A 19,274-nucleotide genomic window follows, 5' to 3' on the forward strand; every position below is an offset into this window, starting at 1 on the left:
AATATGTTCATGTTTATATTGACACTTATTCTCATTTTATGTACACTGCTGCTCAAAGTAAGGAACAGTTGCATCATGTTTGTTCACATCTATAGTCTGCTTTTGCTGTAATGGGATGCCCTCTAAACATTAATAATACACCTTACATTAGTAAATCCTTTGAATCTTTCCTTTTAAAATATGGTATTCAATATGTTGCTAATATTTCTTATAATCCTACAGGTCAAGCCATAGTTGAATGCAACCATCATACCCTAAAAACTATGCTTTTAAAACAAAAAGGGGGAAATAATGTTATTAAGACACCAAAAGATTAATTAGCAAAAGCTTTATTTACTTTACATTTTCTTAATGTTTATAATTCATTAACACCTGTGGAATGTCACTCTGGAAAATGTCAAACATCTACAGTAGACACAGGAAATGAAGATCAACCAATATTGTAGAAAGATATTTTAAGCAATGAATGGAAAAAAGCAGGATTAAAGTAAGGGGTGAGGCTATGCTCTTATCATTTCAGAAAATGGAGAACAAATTTAGTTATCACTGAAAAGGATTAAACCCCAGAATGAAGAGATGGAGTCTTCTACAACTTCTGATGATGGTGATCGTAAGTAATAAGGAAGCTGCCAGTAATTACACTTATTAGGCCTTTATACCTAAAGCCCCATTACTTAGAGTGTTAACCTGGAAAAATCCATTCTTTCATATATATCTGAATAAAACCCATATATTCCCTAAACCAATTGATAATCAATTGCCAATTAAACCCTATAAAGAAAGACAAAGAATTGATAATCTCATATTACCATTTGATTATCAACCCTTATGCATTAGTAACCATCCTTCCTGTATGTAGGTTAAAAATCAGACCATAATTATCTTCAAAAATAGTAATATTCAGTTTATTGTGACTTTGTTTCCCTCTTACAATTTAATCATAACCAAGAATCCTACTCATGATTGTCGGAAAATTAACTATAACCCAAAAGTGCTCTATTCTATAAAAATGAGGCCTTGCATCCTAATAGCCAGTACCCCGCAACTAACATACTATGGAGAAGGCAAACTAAAAATTTTACTATCCGCATCTGTGTCAAAGAGAGCCGCCTTCCTCCCTATATTGGTAAAAAATTAGCCTCACAGGTTCAGTCACTGCAGCTGCCACGGCAGGTGGTGCTCTTGGTCATGGCCTCATCAGCTTGCAATACTTTAAACAAGAACGACAAATTAGCCTAGAATCCAGTGCACAGTCTCTTGACTCTCTGCAGTGGCAACTAACATCCCTCGCCCAAGTAGTCCTTCAAAACTGCAGGGCCCTTAACTTACAGCTGAAAAAGGGGGGAACCTGCCTTTTCCTCCAGGAGGAATGCTGCTACTATATAAATGAATCTGGTATTGTTGAGGAAAATGCTAAGAAATTGTAAGAATTGGGGGAAGGAATACTGCCCTCCCAATCAACCTCTCCTTATCTGCCTGGCTCACCTCCCCCTTTGTAATGTGGCTAGGTCCCCTCCTCAGCCCCCTAATCACTCTCCTTTTAATCTGTGCATTTGCACCTTGCCTCCTTAAATTCCTCCAAGAAAGGATGAAGCAAATTTCTGCCTATGTGATGTATCTTGCTGCTGTTCGTCAATACCAGCCTATCCAGACCGAAGAACAAACAACCAACCTTTGAAAATGCAAATCTCTTATGTTGCCTCATCACCAACCTGTACCCTAATGGCATTTCCTTGCCTGTCCTCCCTGCCCATGGTCACAACTGCCCCTATTGCAGCTAACCCTTCTTTGTTTAATTAATATCGCTGAACAGCTTCAGTAAGGAAAACAGCTTCAGTGAGGAGTTTAGTGGTTCAAATGAGCAGCAGGTGCCCTAGCCAAACAAGACCAGGGTGGGTGTGGCCTCACCCACTAATCTCAGTACATCATGCATGTCATGTGTGGTGTAGAGCTCCTTGTTATAGCTTGTTATATTTGCAAGTCATTTATCACTGAGGCGCTGGTCTGGTTAGCCAACGACGGGCAACTGGGCTGACCCATCAGTCAACCTAAGACAGATGTGGCCTTTTGCTGCCATGATTCCCAATGACAGGTAAGACTGATCACTTAACAGGTGCAGCCCCAACCTAAGACAGGCACAGCCCCCTCAGTACGGGAGCACCTTGCAGCTGCACATCACCACTGAGCATAAGCCCTGCCCTAACATGAGCCATCACCAGCTGTTCTTCACTTCAGTTCCTAACATATTAAACAGAGAAGGGGGACCTGTGGGGAGCCACCCACTGTGAAATCTATTTACATCCTCCAACAACATGGGCGGATTTCACAAGTACCTCAGCCCTGCCCCGCCATTTCCTTCTTCTTCTTCCTCCTTGTTTCTTTGTTCTCCCCTTCCCACCACAACTCTGGTAACCACAGCAGCACGCAGGTGCAAGGTGCGAAAATCTGCAGACTTGGCACAAATTTTCAGCCAATTCCCTCCTTGGATGCCTGCCACCCACAAGACCAACCTATCACCCATGGACACATTCCCTTCCCTCAGTATATATTCCCATGTTCTACCCCCAAGAAATGAGGCTTGATCAGAATCCTGTCTTGCCTCCATTCTTCTCATTCCCTGCCCCCACTTCTTCCCACAGGCCCCTGGAATCCACCCCCACTGGATCGGACAGCTAATATCTGTAGTTCAGGGAAGCAGATGTGGTTCAAGTGATAAGGCTTCCACCTACCATATAGGAGAACCTGGGTTTGATCACTGGGGCCTCCTGGTAAAAAAGAGAAAGTGAGCCTGTATGGTGAGCCAGTGCCTATGTAGTGAGCCAAGTGCCCTCATGGTGAGCTGTGTGCCCATGTGCTGAGCCGATTGTCCATGTGAATGCCCATGTGCTGAGCCAGTGCCCGTAAAGGGATGCAGTGCCCACACAGTAAGCCAAGTGCCCATGTGTTAAGCCAAGTGCCTGTGTGAGTACCTATGCAGTGAGCTAGTGCTCACATGGTGAGCTGAGTGCCTCTATGGTGAGCCAGTGCCTGCTTAGGTGAGTCACACAGTAAGATGATGATGCAACAAAAGAGAAACAAAGGGGAAAGTCAAAGTGAAGGGCAGCAGAGACCAGGAACTGATGTGGCACATGAGAAAGGGTACCTCTCTCCACATCAGAGGTCCCCAGGACTGAGTCCTAGTGAATCCTAGAGGAGAAAGATGAGAAGACAAGACAAAAATGCAGAAGGTCATACAGTGAATGGGCACAGACAGTAAGAACAGTAGGATGGAGGTGGGGCTGGGGCTGGGGGAGGAGAAGAAAAAATATAATTATGCTGTAGTCTAATCTTTAAAAATATTTATAATTCATACCATCATATAATAAGTGCTGTACTCAAATTTTAAAAAGGACAAATCTGAGAAAGGAACATTTCTATCTTAGACAAAAACAGATGACTTCACCTCAACATTAGATGGGACCTCCTCAACCACCCTGTCACTAGAAGGCTCCTCTACTAGGTCTTCCATGGGAGCTAGGGGGACACAGAGTAATGGTCAGTACACTGGGGTGCAGCTCCTGCATTACTCAGGGCACTTTGCTTTGCCCAGACAAGAGGCTACAATGTGCAAACAAGGATGGTGGAGCTACCCAGAAACCCTTCATGTAGGAGAGAGAGACAAAGGAGAGAGTGGAATGTAATCAGAATAGAATCCTTGGCTTTGTAGCTGAAGACAATCTAAGTCAATGTGAAATAGTTCATGTATAAGTTCTACTGAACTATACAGTATGATGATATACATCCAACCTATTCTGAAGTCCAAGGAAATGTCAGTATCACACTGACTTTAAGAAATACTGCTTCAGCCTCACAGCCTTGTTGACTTTTAATATCCCATCCATTCTAGAGGATTTTTTAAAAATTTCAATGAGATAGCTATGTAATAGAAAATTTGCCAGTTTACCCATTTTTACAGCATGTACAATTTACTTGAATCAATTACATTTACAGTGTTTTGTAACTGTCACCAAACATTCAATTCCAAAACTTTCTCATTACCTGAAACAGAAACTCTAATTATTAGCTATTAAGCCCATTCTACTTTCTGCTAGTCCCTAGTAATAAACTCTAATCTCCTATCAGTTTCTGTGAATTTACTTTTTCTTAGCTTTCAAATAATTGCAATCACCAACTGTTTTACTTTTGTGCCTGCCTTATTCAGTACATTTTTAAGGGTCATGCATATAGTAGTATGTATCAGAACTTCAATACTTTTTATGGCTCAATTATATTCCATTGTATGGATATGCCACTTTTAAAAAAACTCATTCCTCTATATGAGCACACTTAGGTGGTTTCCAGCTTTTGGGTATTGCAAATAATGCTGCAATAAATATTGGTTTTGAGTACCTCTTTCAGCCTCTGTTTTTAATTCTTTAATATATAAACCTAATAGGTAGCTGTCATATAGTAGTCCTAGATTTAGCTTTTTGAGGGAATGTCAAACTATTTCCCGAATTGGCTGCTTTATTTTAGATTCCTATCACCAATATATGGGGACTCCAGTTTACTCATATCCACATCTCTATTTGTTATTTTCTAGTTTTGTTTCTTTCTAAAATATTAGCCACCCTACTTATTAAAAATGGAATCTCCATTTCCTTAAAGACTAAGCCTCTTCAACTGCTGCTGGGAAAGTGGAATGGTGCAGCCATTTTGGAGGATGATTTGGCAGTGCTCAAAAGGGTTATTATAGAATTGCCATGTGATTGTGCAATCCCACTACTGGGTATATATGCATAAGAATTGTGACCAGCAACAAATGAATGGATAAGCAAATATGGTTTATATATACAATGGAATATTACTCAGCTGTAGGAAGGAATGGCATGTTGATATATGTGACAACATAGATGAATCTTGACCTTATGTTGAGTGAAGTAAGCCAGTCACTAAAGGCAAATACTTCTTTTTTTTTTTTTTTAAGATTTATTTATTTAATTTCCCCCCCTCCCCTGGTTGTCTGTTCTTGGTGTCTATTTGCTGCGACTTGTTTCTTTGTCCGCTTCTGTTGTTGTCAGCGGCTTGGGAAGTGTGGGCGGTGCCATTCCTGGGCAGGCTGCTCTTTCTTTTCACGCTGGGCGGCTCTCCTTATGGGTGCACTCCTTGCGCGTGGGGCTCCCCCAGGGGGGGACACCCTTGCGTGACACGGCACTCCTTGCGCGCATCAGCGCTGTGCATGGCCAGCTCCACATGGTCAAGGAGGCCCGGGGTTTGAACCGCGGACCTCCCATATGGTAGACGGATGCCCTAACCACTGGGCCAAAGTCCGTTTCCCCAAATACTTCTTGACCTCACTGATATGACCTAAGTTTATTTAGGAGACTCACAGAGAGTCTGGAAGATAGATTGAAGGAGACAGAAAGGGAGTTGAGTGTGGTGAACCAAGCTCAATATGGGCAGAGCCTATGATAAGGCAGAAAGGGGTGGTTTGGCAGAGGATGGGGTGATGGTGATGCAGGGATATGAGTGGGTTGATGGAACTGGAATGGAAGGGTGAGCATGGTGGAGGCATTTAATTTGGACTGTATGGAATTGTGGAAGTCTTGGAGGAAGGAACAAGTGTACTTGGGATTTGTTCGTTTGTGTTGGGACTACAAGGATGGGAATGTTTTTTTGGCAAATACAGCAGGTAGGTCACTGGTGCGGTGTACCGGTGCTAGGGGGGCATATAGAAAAGGATGCCCCTGGGGTGTGCTTCAAAGGAATATGAATGTGTTCATCTTGTCATAAGGTGTTATATCAGTGGATGGAGACCCACAAACAATGAGAAAATATTAAAATTCCATCCTAGGAATCCTGCTGTATACTCAAAGAGAGGGGCAAGAATCTCTAGAGTACATGGGCAGTGCCAAATAAAAGCAGACCAGTATGTCAAAGCCTCATTATTAATGCATAAGACTATGAACCTTATTCTTGGAAAATTGAAACTTAGTGGCTAACATAGGTTCTGAGGGAAGAAGGTGGGAAGAATAGATGGATCATAGGGCATTTTGAGGGCATTGGAACTGTTCTGTGTGATTTTGCAATGATGGATACAGATGATTGTACATTGTGTGAAAACGTATAAAAGTATGATGCAAAGTGTAAACCATAACATAAACCATTGACCATTGTTTGTAGCAATGCTTCCGTTTTTTTTTTTTCAATTGTAGCAGATGAACCCTACTCATGTATGATATTGCTAATAGGAATAAATATGAGATGGGAAGGGGTGCAGTATATGGGAATCACCTATATATTCTTCTATTTTCTTCTCTCTTTTTTTAGGTACCAGGACCAGGGAGTGAAACCCAGACTTTGTAAGTGGGAAGCCAGTAGTCAACCACTGAGCCACATCAGTTCCTTTGAGTTGTTTTTGTGTGTGTGTTTGCTTTTTTCATTTTTTGTTTGTCTTTGTTTTTAGGAGGCACTGGGAATCATACTGGGACCTCCCATGTGGAGAGCAGGCATTCAAACATTTAAGCCACATCTGCTCATTCCCTATATTTTTGATGTGACATTTCTGTAACCTAAAGCTTCTTTGAAGATAAAGTGAAAAAAAATAAGACGTTGGGGGAAGATACAGATAAAATTGTAAGTATACATAAAAAATAACAGATATTAAGGTGATGAAAGTCACAATGCAAAAAACTTTTGACTTTCTTTATGGGGAGGTTTTGAACTACACAAAAGTTACAGCTATGGCAGGGGAGGTCTACTGGTGCAGGGTGACAGTGAGGGACAGATGCATGGGGAAGGATGCACCTCAGGCATGCCTCTAGGGATTATGAATGTGTGCATATGGTCATGGGGTGTTATCTCAGTAGATGGAACCCATACAATAACCAACAAAACTTTCAATTCCCATTCTTGGAGCCCTGCTACATTTTCTAATACAGTGGCAAGAATATCAATACATCATCAGAACCTAGCTAAAAGAGGACAGACCAATATGCCAGGCCCTTGATATTAATGCTGGTAGTTATGAACTTCATTCTTGTAAAATTGAAACTTAGCCTAGTGATATATACTGCCTAAGAGTTACCTTCTGAAAATGTGTATGTTGCTCAAATGTGGCCTCTCTCTAAGCCAAACTCAGCATAGAAGTCTGCTTTCTCCCCAGCATGGGACATTACTCTCAAGGATGGGCCCCCTTGGCACTGAGGGATTGTTACCAATTGCCAACTAGAGATACATTTGTAAAAAGACCTTGACCAAGAGAGGGAATATTAAATACAAATGAGTGTTTATGGCTAGGATACTTCAATATGAGTCAGGAAGTCATTCCAGAGGAAAGTTTAGGCAGGTCATAGGAGGATCTCTGTGGCTGCCACAGTAAATAATGCCTCAGGCAGGAGTATTCCTGAGGGCTCTAAAGACATCTGGACATTCTAGCCAGGGCAGATATCCCCAGGAAATTGGCAACCCGTCAGTGGGCCTTACCTTGGAAACTATGGACCATGGTTAGTAGCAGTGCTTCAAGATTTATAAAAAATATCCCACATTTGTGAAAGATGTTTTTAATGGGTAAAGTGTGAGGGGGTGGAGGTGGGGTATATGGGAATCCCACCTAATTTTGCTTTAACTTTCATGTAATCTAAAATTTCCTTAAAAGTAAAGGGAAAAAAGACCATGAGTACATATAGGTAAAGCCCTTAGAAAACTGTGGTACAGTGTCAATTTTATATGAATACTCAATTACTCAATCCAAAAGGACGTGCAAAAACTTAACTGTTGTTACTTGAGACACAGAACCTAGAGGGCTAAAGAAAATGGAGGGTAGGTCAATCAGATTTCAATATACAGTCCTGCATACATTTTAAATTTCTTATTAATGCATTATTTTTGCTGCTATTTTGTATGAAAACCCTACTGTCCCAAATTGTGGAATACAACAATTTCAGTAGGTTTTTGTATCACATCTTTAGCAATCCAGACAGGCACATTGATGAGGTCCATTTGTGCTTTCTGGAGTCTGAAGCTTCAATGCAGTGTCATGGCTATAGGTAGGCTGGAAATATCTGGGCTAATTTCACCCATGACTGCTCAGAAGTTATATTTTGCCTAGAAGCCTCTGTGAGCCTTCCACATGTATCTGTTACAGCAGCACCTTACTTCCCAGCACTATATGTGTTTAGTTTCTTAGCACTTCTATAATACATTGCCACAGACTGGGTGGTTTGAGAACACAAACTTAAACCTTCACAATTCTAAGGACAAAAAGTCCAGCATTAATGTGTCCACAGCACCATACTCTGTGTCTCTCTCTGAAGATCCTTGCTAGGAACCATTCCTTGACTCTTCCAGCTTCTGGTGGCTCCAGGTGTCCTGGCTCCTGGCAGCATGACTCTAATCTCTTCCTCATCTTCACCTGGCCTGCTTCTCCAGTGTTGGTCCATCTTCACACAGCCTTCTCCTCTCTGTCTCTTCCCTTCTTGTAAGTGCACAAATTGTATTATATTGCAGTTCACCCTGATTCAGTAGACCTCATCTTAATCACATCTGCAAACATCTTATTTCCAAAAGTGGTCACACTCACAGGTACCAAGGTTTTCTCCATGTAATTTGGAGGGACACAATTCAACCACTGATGTTCTGTCATGGTAGGTACATCACAATATGCCTTTGTCAAAATGCACAAAGCTGAGGATTAGGAAGAGCGAGCCTCCAAAACACTGTATCAATACTGTCCCTTCAATTGTTCATTCCACAGTGATGAGAGTTATTAACAGGGGAAACTGCTGGCTCTAGACTGGGAGGGTGGCAGGGGAATATGTGGGAATTGTTTGTATTCTCCACAGTTTTTTATGTGAATCTAAAACTTCTCTTAAAAATATATCAGATTTTTAATAATCTCACAGCACTTTTTCAGAAGATAACTCTTCCTACTAATGTTCAGATATAGACTGACCAAACATTAACTTAAAATACAATCTACCAGTAAATGTGAACCAACTTTAGTTGTAACTACATTTTTAATTATGTGGTTGTGGCACTACTGACTCATTACTAAAAGCAAAATTTCACATGTGAATTAAGAAAACTATCATGGCTTAACCTTTTTAAAGGTTTTTCTCAATATGGAATACTTAGTATCTACAGTCAACATTACTGATGCAATAAAATAATTGCATTTCTACTGTACTGTCTGTGGAATACTTTCTAGGGAATATTTGAGGACACTTCCTTTTCTTTCGCCAGATGCTGATTTTGAGGTTCCCAACTGAATGGGATTGTCAGATAGTAGATTTTTTGGACTGGGTAGCAAATTTTCTTTTTTCATGCTTGAGACAAGAACTGGGAAAGGCATTCACAACAGAACTCTCAGGTGACATCTTACCAACAGATGAATGTAGGAAATCATTATTAATTTATTTACAGTTCACACTATGATCCCTTATTTACAGTCTACACAGGTGTCCCACTTGAGTAAAAGGTGGGTTTCAAAAAAAGTTGTAGTTTGGGGTTCAGTTTAGACACCCAAAAGACAGATGTAGGGTACTTTATATAGATGACACAGCATAGGAAGGCAGCAGAGCACAGTGACCAAAAGCATGGGTGCCAAGGTCTGGTCAACTGTATTCAAATCTCATTCAGAGGCCACCCAAAACAGGGAACATTATGTAAACTCTTTATGTGTCCAGTTTTCCATGCTGTCTTTTGAAGATTTTAGCCAGACCTGCTTATTAGTATGTATTATGAGACTAAAAATAAGCAAATGTAAGGAAATCCTTAAGAAAAATGCCCAATATATCATAAAAGCCCCAGAAGAGTTCACTTATTAAATGTTGGGAGGAATTTCAAGAAACTTGCTAGTACTTCCCTCCAGAGTGGGTGCCTGATGGTTCTAGGACAAGGGGGATGGACACTGACTTTCAGCCCTCAGTGGGGTGATCCTTTACAGCTCACAGAGAACACGTGCTCTGTTCTGAGATCCCACATCAACCCTGTGTGGTCAACAACACTGCTGAGTGAATGATTCTAGTCAGGAAATGTAGTCAGTGCCCCCACTCAGCAGATTCTGGGTTTACAAGTTACCTCCCAGGAGCTGTGGAGAAAGGCCTGCCAACTACTTTATTACAGGAGAGAGAGTGGTTCAAACCCTCACCCTGCCTTCTGCATAAGTGAGTTCTCTGACCCAAACCATAACTCAGGTTTCCCCTCATAGAGTTCCTCTGAAGGACCAGGGAACAAAACTTGTGAACATCGTGCCCCAAATACTCCCACTGTCAGCTGCCTCATGTGAGCCTTCCTGGGGGCATGTAATCTCTCCTAGTGATCAGGGGTGTGCTTGATTCCCATCCTGGCTCAGAACCCACCTTTTCACAAAGAGCCGCCACATGAGAGCTCTGCAGAGAATGTGCTCTCCTTGCACTCAAGTCTGAACAAGCAGTGGCAGAGGAGAGAGTCCCATCCATAGCTATCCCCACCCAGGACTTTCCTCAGCACCTCTAGCCTCCTTTCTTTGGGCCCCAATTGCTCATGTACTAAGGGATGTCCCTTCTTCTCCCTCCCTCAGGTTGCACTCAATTACCTGCACCCTCTGCTATTATCCCACAGAAATCCCACCATGAAATCTGGCAAAATCATATGCCCTTTTAGGTAAAGATAGGCAATCCATTAGTGAGAAAGGATAGTGAAGGGAATCACTCCATTTAAGTTCAACATTTGTCTTACTTATGGTCTAGCTTCCTAAACCATGAAACCACTAACAAGTCTAATATGTGTTATTATGGTCAACATCTAAAGAAGCTTATTTTGTAATGTAAAACACAATGGAAAAAAATTATTCTATTTTCCCCATACTTACTATTGAAGAGCATACAGGGCAGTGAGAAAATCAGTAGGTAACTTCTTAAAATGAAAATTTTGGATAACCCCCAAGGATTAAAGGAAATATGTATATTGGTTTATAAACTGACATTTGGAAACTCAAGTTCTTATAGCTAGGTTTGGAAAACTAGTTATATGAATGGTACTAACATACCCCAAGTATACTGAGTTATATATACACTTAATGATGAATAGAGGTTGAAAAGGGTGTTAAAAACATCTTTAGTACACCTCATCATATGAAATGCATCCTTTCTGGTCCCTACCAATCCAGATTCACTCCATATTCTGCAGTAATTATTTTACTACATCTCTGCTGAGTAAAATAACATTAACACAGACATGGTCTTGAGGAAGAGAGTGAATGGTAAAGAACTTTATAAGAAATGCTAAAGTTTTCTAAAGGGAGACTCATTTTAAGGCAACCAGCTTGATAGATGGATCTAAAATATAAAATAAGAATTAAGAGAAAAGTATAAATCACATCTAAAACTCTTTAGGACAAATTGGAGAGGAGAAACCAGAAGAAAAGTGAATCATATTTTGTGGAAAAATTTCCTGCCAATTTTTTTGGGATTGAATTAATCATGTCGGCCAATATGATCATACCTCTCAAGCAGCAATTGAGATTTCCCATCTCTATGTTCTGTGGAAACTAAGCTGGGAGCTTTTCCACCTGCTACCAACTCCAAATCTCTCTGGGCATAGAGTGACAGTTAGGACCATGAGCCTTACGTGCATCATGAGATAACCATGGCAACCAGTCATCACAGAATTTTCAAAGGGAATGTATTCTCCATATTGCAAGGTCCAACTGCTGCTGTGTGGCCATTTTACTTGGCCATCAGCATTGAATGGGTGTTTCTATATCTCAACATCCTCTCCAATATTTTTTATTTTCTGTTTCTTAATAACACCATTATAGTGAGTGTGACATGGTATTTCAGTTTGGTTTTGAGTTGCATGTCCATAATAGCTAATGAAGGTAAGCATCTTTTCATGTGCTTTCTGTTCATTTGTGTATACTCTTTGGAGACACAAGTCTTTTCCCCATATTTAATTGGGTTTTCTTTCATTGTATTGTTGAGTTTGAGGATTTCTTTGTATAGTCTAGGTATTAAACCCTAATTGAATATATAGTTTCCAATTGTTTTCTCCCATGGAATGACTTGTCTTTTCATTTTCATGATAAAATTATTTTAGGTGGAAAACTTTTTAATTTAGATGAGGTCTTATCAATTTTTCCTTTGTTGCTTGTGCTTTGGGTGTAAAGTCTAAGAAACCATTGCCCAACATGAGGTGCTGAAGATCATTTCCTATGTTTTCTTCTAGAAATCTTATCTTACTAGTTCTTTTAGATCTTTATACATTTTCAGTTAATTTTTTGTATATGAGATGAGATCAGGGTCCTCTGTCATTGTTTTACATATGGATATCCAGTTCTCTTAGCATCATTTATTGAAGAGACTATTTTGGATGGACTTGGCAGCCTTGTCAAAAATCAATTGGCCATAGTTATGAGAGTCTATTTCTGAATAATTTTGAGGGTCCATTCAGTTCAATTGGTCTATGTATCTACTTGTCCCAGGACCATGTTGTTTAGGCCACTGTAGCTTTGTAATATGTTTTAAAGTGAAGAAGTGTGTGTCCTCTGAGTTTGTTTTTCATGATGGTTTTGGCTTTTTGGAACTGTATGTCCTTCCAAATAAATGTGTTGACTTGTCTTTTCCATTTCTACAAAGTTGTTTATTGCAATTTTCATTGGGACTGCATAGCATCGGTAATTCATATATCTTGGTATATTTAACCTTCCAATCCATGAGCAGGGAATATCCTTCCATTCTCTTAAAAATTCTTTTTGTATTCATAATTTTGAAGTTTCCCATGCATAATTCCTTTACATCCTCAATTAAATTTATTCTGATAGTTGGAAATGGACTCTTTTTTTTTCATTTCTTCCTGAAATTATACATAAATACTACTGATTTGCTCATGTTTATCTCAACAAACAGCACTTTGCTGGAATTGTTAGCTTGAATAACTTTGTTGTATAATTTACAGGACTTTCTATATATAAGATCATGTCATTTGCAAGTAGAAAGTTTTACTTCTTTTCCTAATTGGATGTCTTTAATTTCTTTTTCTTGCTTACTTGGCTCTGCCTACAACATCCAGTACAATGTTGAATTACATCGGTGACATTGGGCATCCTTGTCTCATTCCAGATCTTGGAAAGTTTTCAATCTTTCACCAGTGATATGGTGTTTGCAGTGGTGTTTTTCAAGTATGCCCTTTATAATGTTGGTGAAGTTTCCTTTTATTCTTATTTTTCTAAGTGATTTTAGGAAGAAATGATGCTGGATTTTGTCACATGCTTTTTCTGCATTAATTTAGATGATATTGTTTTTTTTTCCCCCTTCATTTTTGGTTTTTAAACTCTCCAATCTTTGTGATTTCTTTCTGCTTGTGTTGGATTTAGTTTGTGCTGTTGTTTTGTTAGTTCTTCCTGATGTGCAGTTTGGTGTTTGACTTTTGGTCTTTTTTCTTTTGTAGTTTAAGCATTTAGGGTTATAAATTCCCCCCTCAGTACTGCGTTTGCTACATCCTGTAAGTTTTTGTATGTGGTGGTTTTGTTTTCAATCATCTCAGAATGTTTCCTAATTACTTTCCTGCTTTCACCGTTGAGACCATCCTTAAAAATGCTGCTTTCTCAAAGCTGTTGAGGGAGAGAATCAATGCCCAAAGGATGTTCATGAGCCACAAGAATGGCCCCAATGCTGACACAATTTCCTGACTCTACATTTCAAACCCTAACAATTATGTCATTTCCCTCACATGAACCCCCCCCAAAGGTCTAGATGAAGTCTAGACTTGTAGCCCTCTTCCCACAGCATTTTTACATTATCTGTCACCTACTTTGGCGAGCCTCTCTGACAGTCAAGGGACATCCCTGAGTGACTGGTGGTCTATTTGGCTTCCCAAGCTGGTGCAGAACCCTGGACATCCCAGACCAACTGCTACACAGCAGCTCCTCAAATGATTAGCTTCACCTTCCACTGAGCAACCCGGGGTGATCAGTTGATGTTCATCAACAGAGATAGTGACCCACTGCACCAGGGCTTTTTGGTTCAATGGATGAAGTCTGGAAGCCCCCAGCTTTTTCCCTGGCTAAGGTCTTCAATCCTGTCTGAGCAGCCTGGATTGAAAATAGGCATAGAGTTCACAAGCACTAATTATGTACCTTCCCTGCAAGTGTTCTTCCTCACCAAACCAGGTCCATTCTGGAAGATATGGGTCTGAGACCTTACAGTCCTTATGAATTTTATTGACCATTACTGATACTACATGCCTTTTTCTTTACTGTTTCACAAGCTGAACTCACTACAGATCTGTGACAGTTAGGCTAATGTGTCAACTCAGCCATGTAATTGTGCCCAGTTGTTTGGTCAAGCAAGCACTGGGCTAACTGTAATACAAGGGCATTTATGAACTTTTAGTCACCATTGACTCTACTGCAGTGGTAAATCATGGATAGCTGGTTATAATTACATCAGTCAGGGGCATTGCCATCAGCAGTGAGTGATGCTTAACCCAATCAGTTAAATGCCACCCAACATTAAGAAAGCAAAAACCCAATTAAAAGTTATTAACAACCATGATTGTAACATTCTTACATCAATATCAAAATGTACGTGTTAAGGCTAGGGGAGTACAGAAGAGATATACTAAATGTATGCTATGGACCATATTTAGTGGTAATAGTCTGATGATAAATCTCATAATCTGTAACAAATGAATGTTCCACAATGGTGTGGTTGTTGAAGGCTTGTAGTATGGGAATTCTGCATATCAGCATGATTGTTTTGTAAATATATATATATATTACATATATATAAATATATGTAAATATATATAAATATATATATGGGGGAAGTGATTCTGGCATTGAAAGAGAATTGCCCAGCCCATCTTTGTACAGCCAATATGTCCCAGAATTTGTCAAGAACCTTTACTGGACTTTCATTGCAGCCCCTGGTTGCAGCCTGCCTGTGGAACCTGGACTTGTGCATCCCCATGGCTGTGTGAGAGATTCTTATAGAATCACATACTATTGACATAATTTCTTGTTGATTCTAGTTCCCTAGAGAACACTGACATACAGCTTTGTACAGGGAGTGGTTTTTTTTCCCAATTTCTACTCAATTTATTCATTTTTAAAAAAGATATTACATTAAAAATATATATATATATGAGGTCCCCATTCGCCCCCACCACCCCCACCTCACCACTCCCCCCTCAGTAACACTCTTCCCCATCATCATGTCACATCCATTGCATCTGATGAGTACATCTCTGGGCATCGCTGCACCCCATGTCCCATGTTCCACACCACAGCCCACACTTTCCCATGTTCCATCCAGTGGGCCATGGGAGGACATACAACATCTGGCAATTGTCCCTGGGGTACCACCCAGGACAACTCCAAGTCCCAAGAATGCCTGGGAGTGGTTCTTGAGGAACAGAGTCTTTACATGGGGTGTCTGAGATGGTTTTGGGAGTTTTGCAATAGTCTCTTTAATTGGACTCAAGGGAACTGACAATTCCCTTTCCAATAACAAAGAGACTGCTAATGATTTATGGTGTGAGTTAGCAATCGAGATGCACAGATAGCATCACTGGATTCCCCTACTTCCATACTTATAAGAAGCAAGGATCTGGGTGAGAGTGTTTTCAATACCTTAACAGAGTTCTGTGCAGTCAAACAGTGTAATGATGTTCGATGGCTCCTCCTAGATAGTCTGGATAGTGTTACAAAAGAAAGAGATGAGTTAAAGGCTTCAGATTTGAAACTTAAACTCCACGTGGATGATACAAAAGTTTCTATGTGTGCTCTGAAAGAAAATCTTGTCTCCTGTGCCACAGGCTTGAAATATCTGAGAACCAAACTCAGACTCTCATTGTATGAGTAATGGAGTTACAAAGGAAACTAAAATCCCAATCCTGCAGGGTTTCTTCAAACTGAAGACTTTGATTGGAAAAGAGTGGAATTCAGAGAATTGGGATGGAGATATATGAGATGATGATATTTTTTTTTATTTTTTTATTTTTTTTATTGACTTTGTAATAATATTACATCAAAAATATATATGTGAGGTCCCATTCAACCCCGCTCCCCCACCCCCCCCTCTCCCCCCCCAACAACACTCGTTCCCATCATCATGACACATCCATTGGATTTGGTAAGTACATCTTTGGGCACCTCTGCACCTCATGGTCAATGGTCCACATCATGGCCCATACTCTCCTCCATTCCATCCAGTGGGCCCTGTGAGGATTTACAATGTCCGGTGATTGCCTCTGAAGCACCATCCAGGGCAGCTCCATGTCCCAAAGACACCTCCACCTCTCATCTCTTCCTGCCTTTCCCCATATCCATCGTCCACCATGTCCACTTTTCTGAATCCAATACCACCTCTTCTATGTGGACATTGGATTGGTTGTGTCCATTGCACCTCTATGTCAAGAGGAGGCTCAAATTCCACATGGATGCTGGATGCAATCCTCCCATTTTCAGTTGTAATCACTCTACGCTCCATGGTGTGGTGATTGTCCTTCTTCAACTCCATCTTAGCTGAGTGTGGTAAGTCCAATAAATCAGATTGTAGGTGCTGGAGTCTGTGGAGGCTCAGGACCTGGCTATCACATTGTCAGTCCAGAGATTCAAATCCCCTAAATATATCTTAAATCCCAACGTTAACTGCACCTCCAGCACATTAGCATGAAAGTCTTATGAAGGGAGATCCCATCTGAGTCCAGATTCATCACACATAAACACCATTTCCAAAGAGGGGCCATCTGCCCTGGTAGTTAACCCCATCGGCCATGGCCATAACTCTCATGGGTCTCTTTAGCCTTCAAAGGAACCAATATCTGGGGGTTGTATCTGCTTTATCTGTCTCTCTGACTCTGCTCAGTTGTGCATGAGGGCAATCCTTCTGCCAGCCTCCAGACTCTTTTTTAGAAACCCGTAGCCATATAAACTCATTTCTCCTTTCCATTTCCCCCTTACTTTAGGTCAAACAGCATTTTAAAGTCATGTTATTTTATGTAGACATGGATATTCTGCTGATCCACATTGAACCTTCCATATAAGGTCCTTTTCCAGTTGCATCATCAGTTGGTATTTGATAGTGGTCCCTCGTTGCCAGGGAGGCTCGTCCCCGGGTGTCATGTCCCACGCTGGAGGGAAGGCATTGCATTTACATGCTGAGTTTGGCTTCGAGACTGGCCACATTTGAGTAACATGAAGGCTGACAGGAGGAAATTCCCAGGCACAATGTTGCTCTAGGCCTTGTTCTTATTTTAGGTTTATCAGCTCACAAGCATAGTCATTAGCATCAGGGGCTCACTGTTGAACCCTCACTCCCTCCAGGTCCCCGCCGCTGTACCTGGGAGACTGTCGCTGCTCCCCTAGGGACCGCGACAGAGCACCACTGGCCAGGAACCCAGTACCCCCCCTGCTGTGGTTTTTAATTGTTGCCACTATGAGTATATCCAATCATTACCATGCCCCCTGGACATATGTTCTGTACAGCTCCCTGTCAGCCATATATCACCTGTCATTGGTATCCCATACCAGTATCCCTCCATTGCCATTGTTGAAACACTCTGTGGTCCAGAACTCCCCGAAATTTGAAGCCCAATATAATGTCATGGTCCCTTACTAGGGAATGGTATATAGCGATGGGTTTAAAGGATAGATAAAGAACTTGGATAAAGTTAGATAAAGAACTTAGATAAAGAATGTTGACTTGAAAAAATTCCACATCCTATCCTCTTTTTTTTTTTTTCCCCCCCCTAATTATTCAGCATTTCTTCACAGGAGTCTTAGACCACAGCAATGCATATATATAATATACATTTTTTTTTAAATTTTTTTATTTTTTATTGACTTTGTAATAATATTACATTAAAAATATATATGTGAGGTCCCATTCAACCCCACCCCCCCACCCCCCCTCTCCCCCCCCCCAACAACACTCGTTCCCATCATCATGACACATCCATTGGATTTGGTAAGTACATCTTTGGGCACCTCTGCACCTCATATACATTGGTTCACATCATGGCCCATACTCTCCTCTATTCCATCATGTAGGCCCTGTGAGGATTTACAATGTCCGGTGATTACCTCTGAAGCACCATCCAGGGCAGCTCCATGTCCCGAAGATGCCTCCACCTCTCATCTCTTCCTGCCTTTCCCCATACCCTTTGTCCATTATGTCCACTTTTCCCAATCCAATGCCACCTCTTCTATGTGGACACTGGATTGGTTGTGTCCATTGCTCCTTTATGTCAAGAGGAGGCTCAGATTCCACCTGGATGCTGGATGCAATCCTCCCATTTTCAGTTGTAATCACTCTAGGCTCCATGGTGTGGTGGTTGTCCTTCTTCACCTCCATCTTAGCTGAGTGTGGTAAGTCCAATAAATCAGATTGTAGGTGCTGGAGTCTGTTGAGGCTCAGGATCTGGCTATCACATTGTCAGTCCAGAGATTCAAATCCCCTAAATATATCTTAAACCCCAACATTAACTGCACCTCCAGCACATTAGCATGACAGTCTTATGAAGGGAGATCCCATCTGAGTCCAGATTCATCACACATAAACACCATTTCCAAAGAGGGGCCATCTGCCCTGGTAGTTAACCCCATCGGCCATGGCCATAACTCTCATGGGTCTCTTTAGCCTTCAAAGGAACCAATATCTGGGGGTTGTATCTGCTTTATCTGTCTCTCTGACTCTGCTCAGTTGTGCATGAGGGCAATCCTTCTGCCAGCCTCCAGACTCTTTTTTAGAAACCCGTAGCCATATAAACTCATTTCTCCTTTCCATTTCCCCCTTACTTTAGGTCAAACAGCATTTTAAAGTCATGTTATTTTATGTAGACATGGATATTCTGCTGATCCACATTGAACCTTCCATATAAGGTCCTTTTCCAGTTGCATCATCAGTTGGTATTTGATAGTGGTCCCTCGTTGCCAGGGAGGCTCGTCCCCGGGTGTCATGTCCCACGCTGGAGGGAAGGCATTGCATTTACATGCTGAGTTTGGCTTCGAGACTGGCCACATTTGAGTAACATGAAGGCTGACAGGAGGAAATTCCCAGGCACAATGTTGCTCTAGGCCTTGTTCTTATTTTAGGTTTATCAGCTCACAAGCATAGTCATTAGCATCAGGGGCTCACTGTTGAACCCTCACTCCCTCCAGGTCCCCGCCGCTGTACCTGGGAGACTGTCGCTGCTCCCCTAGGGACCGCGACAGAGCACCACTGGCCAGGAACCCAGTACCCCCCCTGCTGTGGTTTTTAATTGTTGCCACTATGAGTATATCCAATCATTACCATGCCCCCTGGACATAT

General features: G+C 41.2%; 1 long non-coding RNA gene across 2 annotated transcripts; it reads left to right on the plus strand.

Moving 5' to 3' along the window:
- The first annotated feature begins 497 nt into the window (after positions 1–497).
- LOC131277357 (uncharacterized) lies at positions 498–6,592 on the plus strand. 2 transcript variants are annotated; one of them, XR_009184544.2, is made up of 3 exons: positions 498–610; positions 6,310–6,341; positions 6,446–6,592. It is a non-coding gene; the product is annotated as an uncharacterized lncRNA (long non-coding RNA). The 2 variants fall into 2 exon arrangements; XR_009184543.2 differs by lacking the exon at positions 498–610 and adding an exon at positions 2,986–3,252.
- The last annotated feature ends 12,682 nt before the right edge of the window (positions 6,593–19,274 follow it).

Source organism: Dasypus novemcinctus (assembly GCF_030445035.2).
Source record: "Dasypus novemcinctus isolate mDasNov1 chromosome 11 unlocalized genomic scaffold, mDasNov1.1.hap2 SUPER_11_unloc_1, whole genome shotgun sequence".
NCBI classification, from domain to species: Eukaryota; Metazoa; Chordata; class Mammalia; order Cingulata; family Dasypodidae; genus Dasypus; species Dasypus novemcinctus.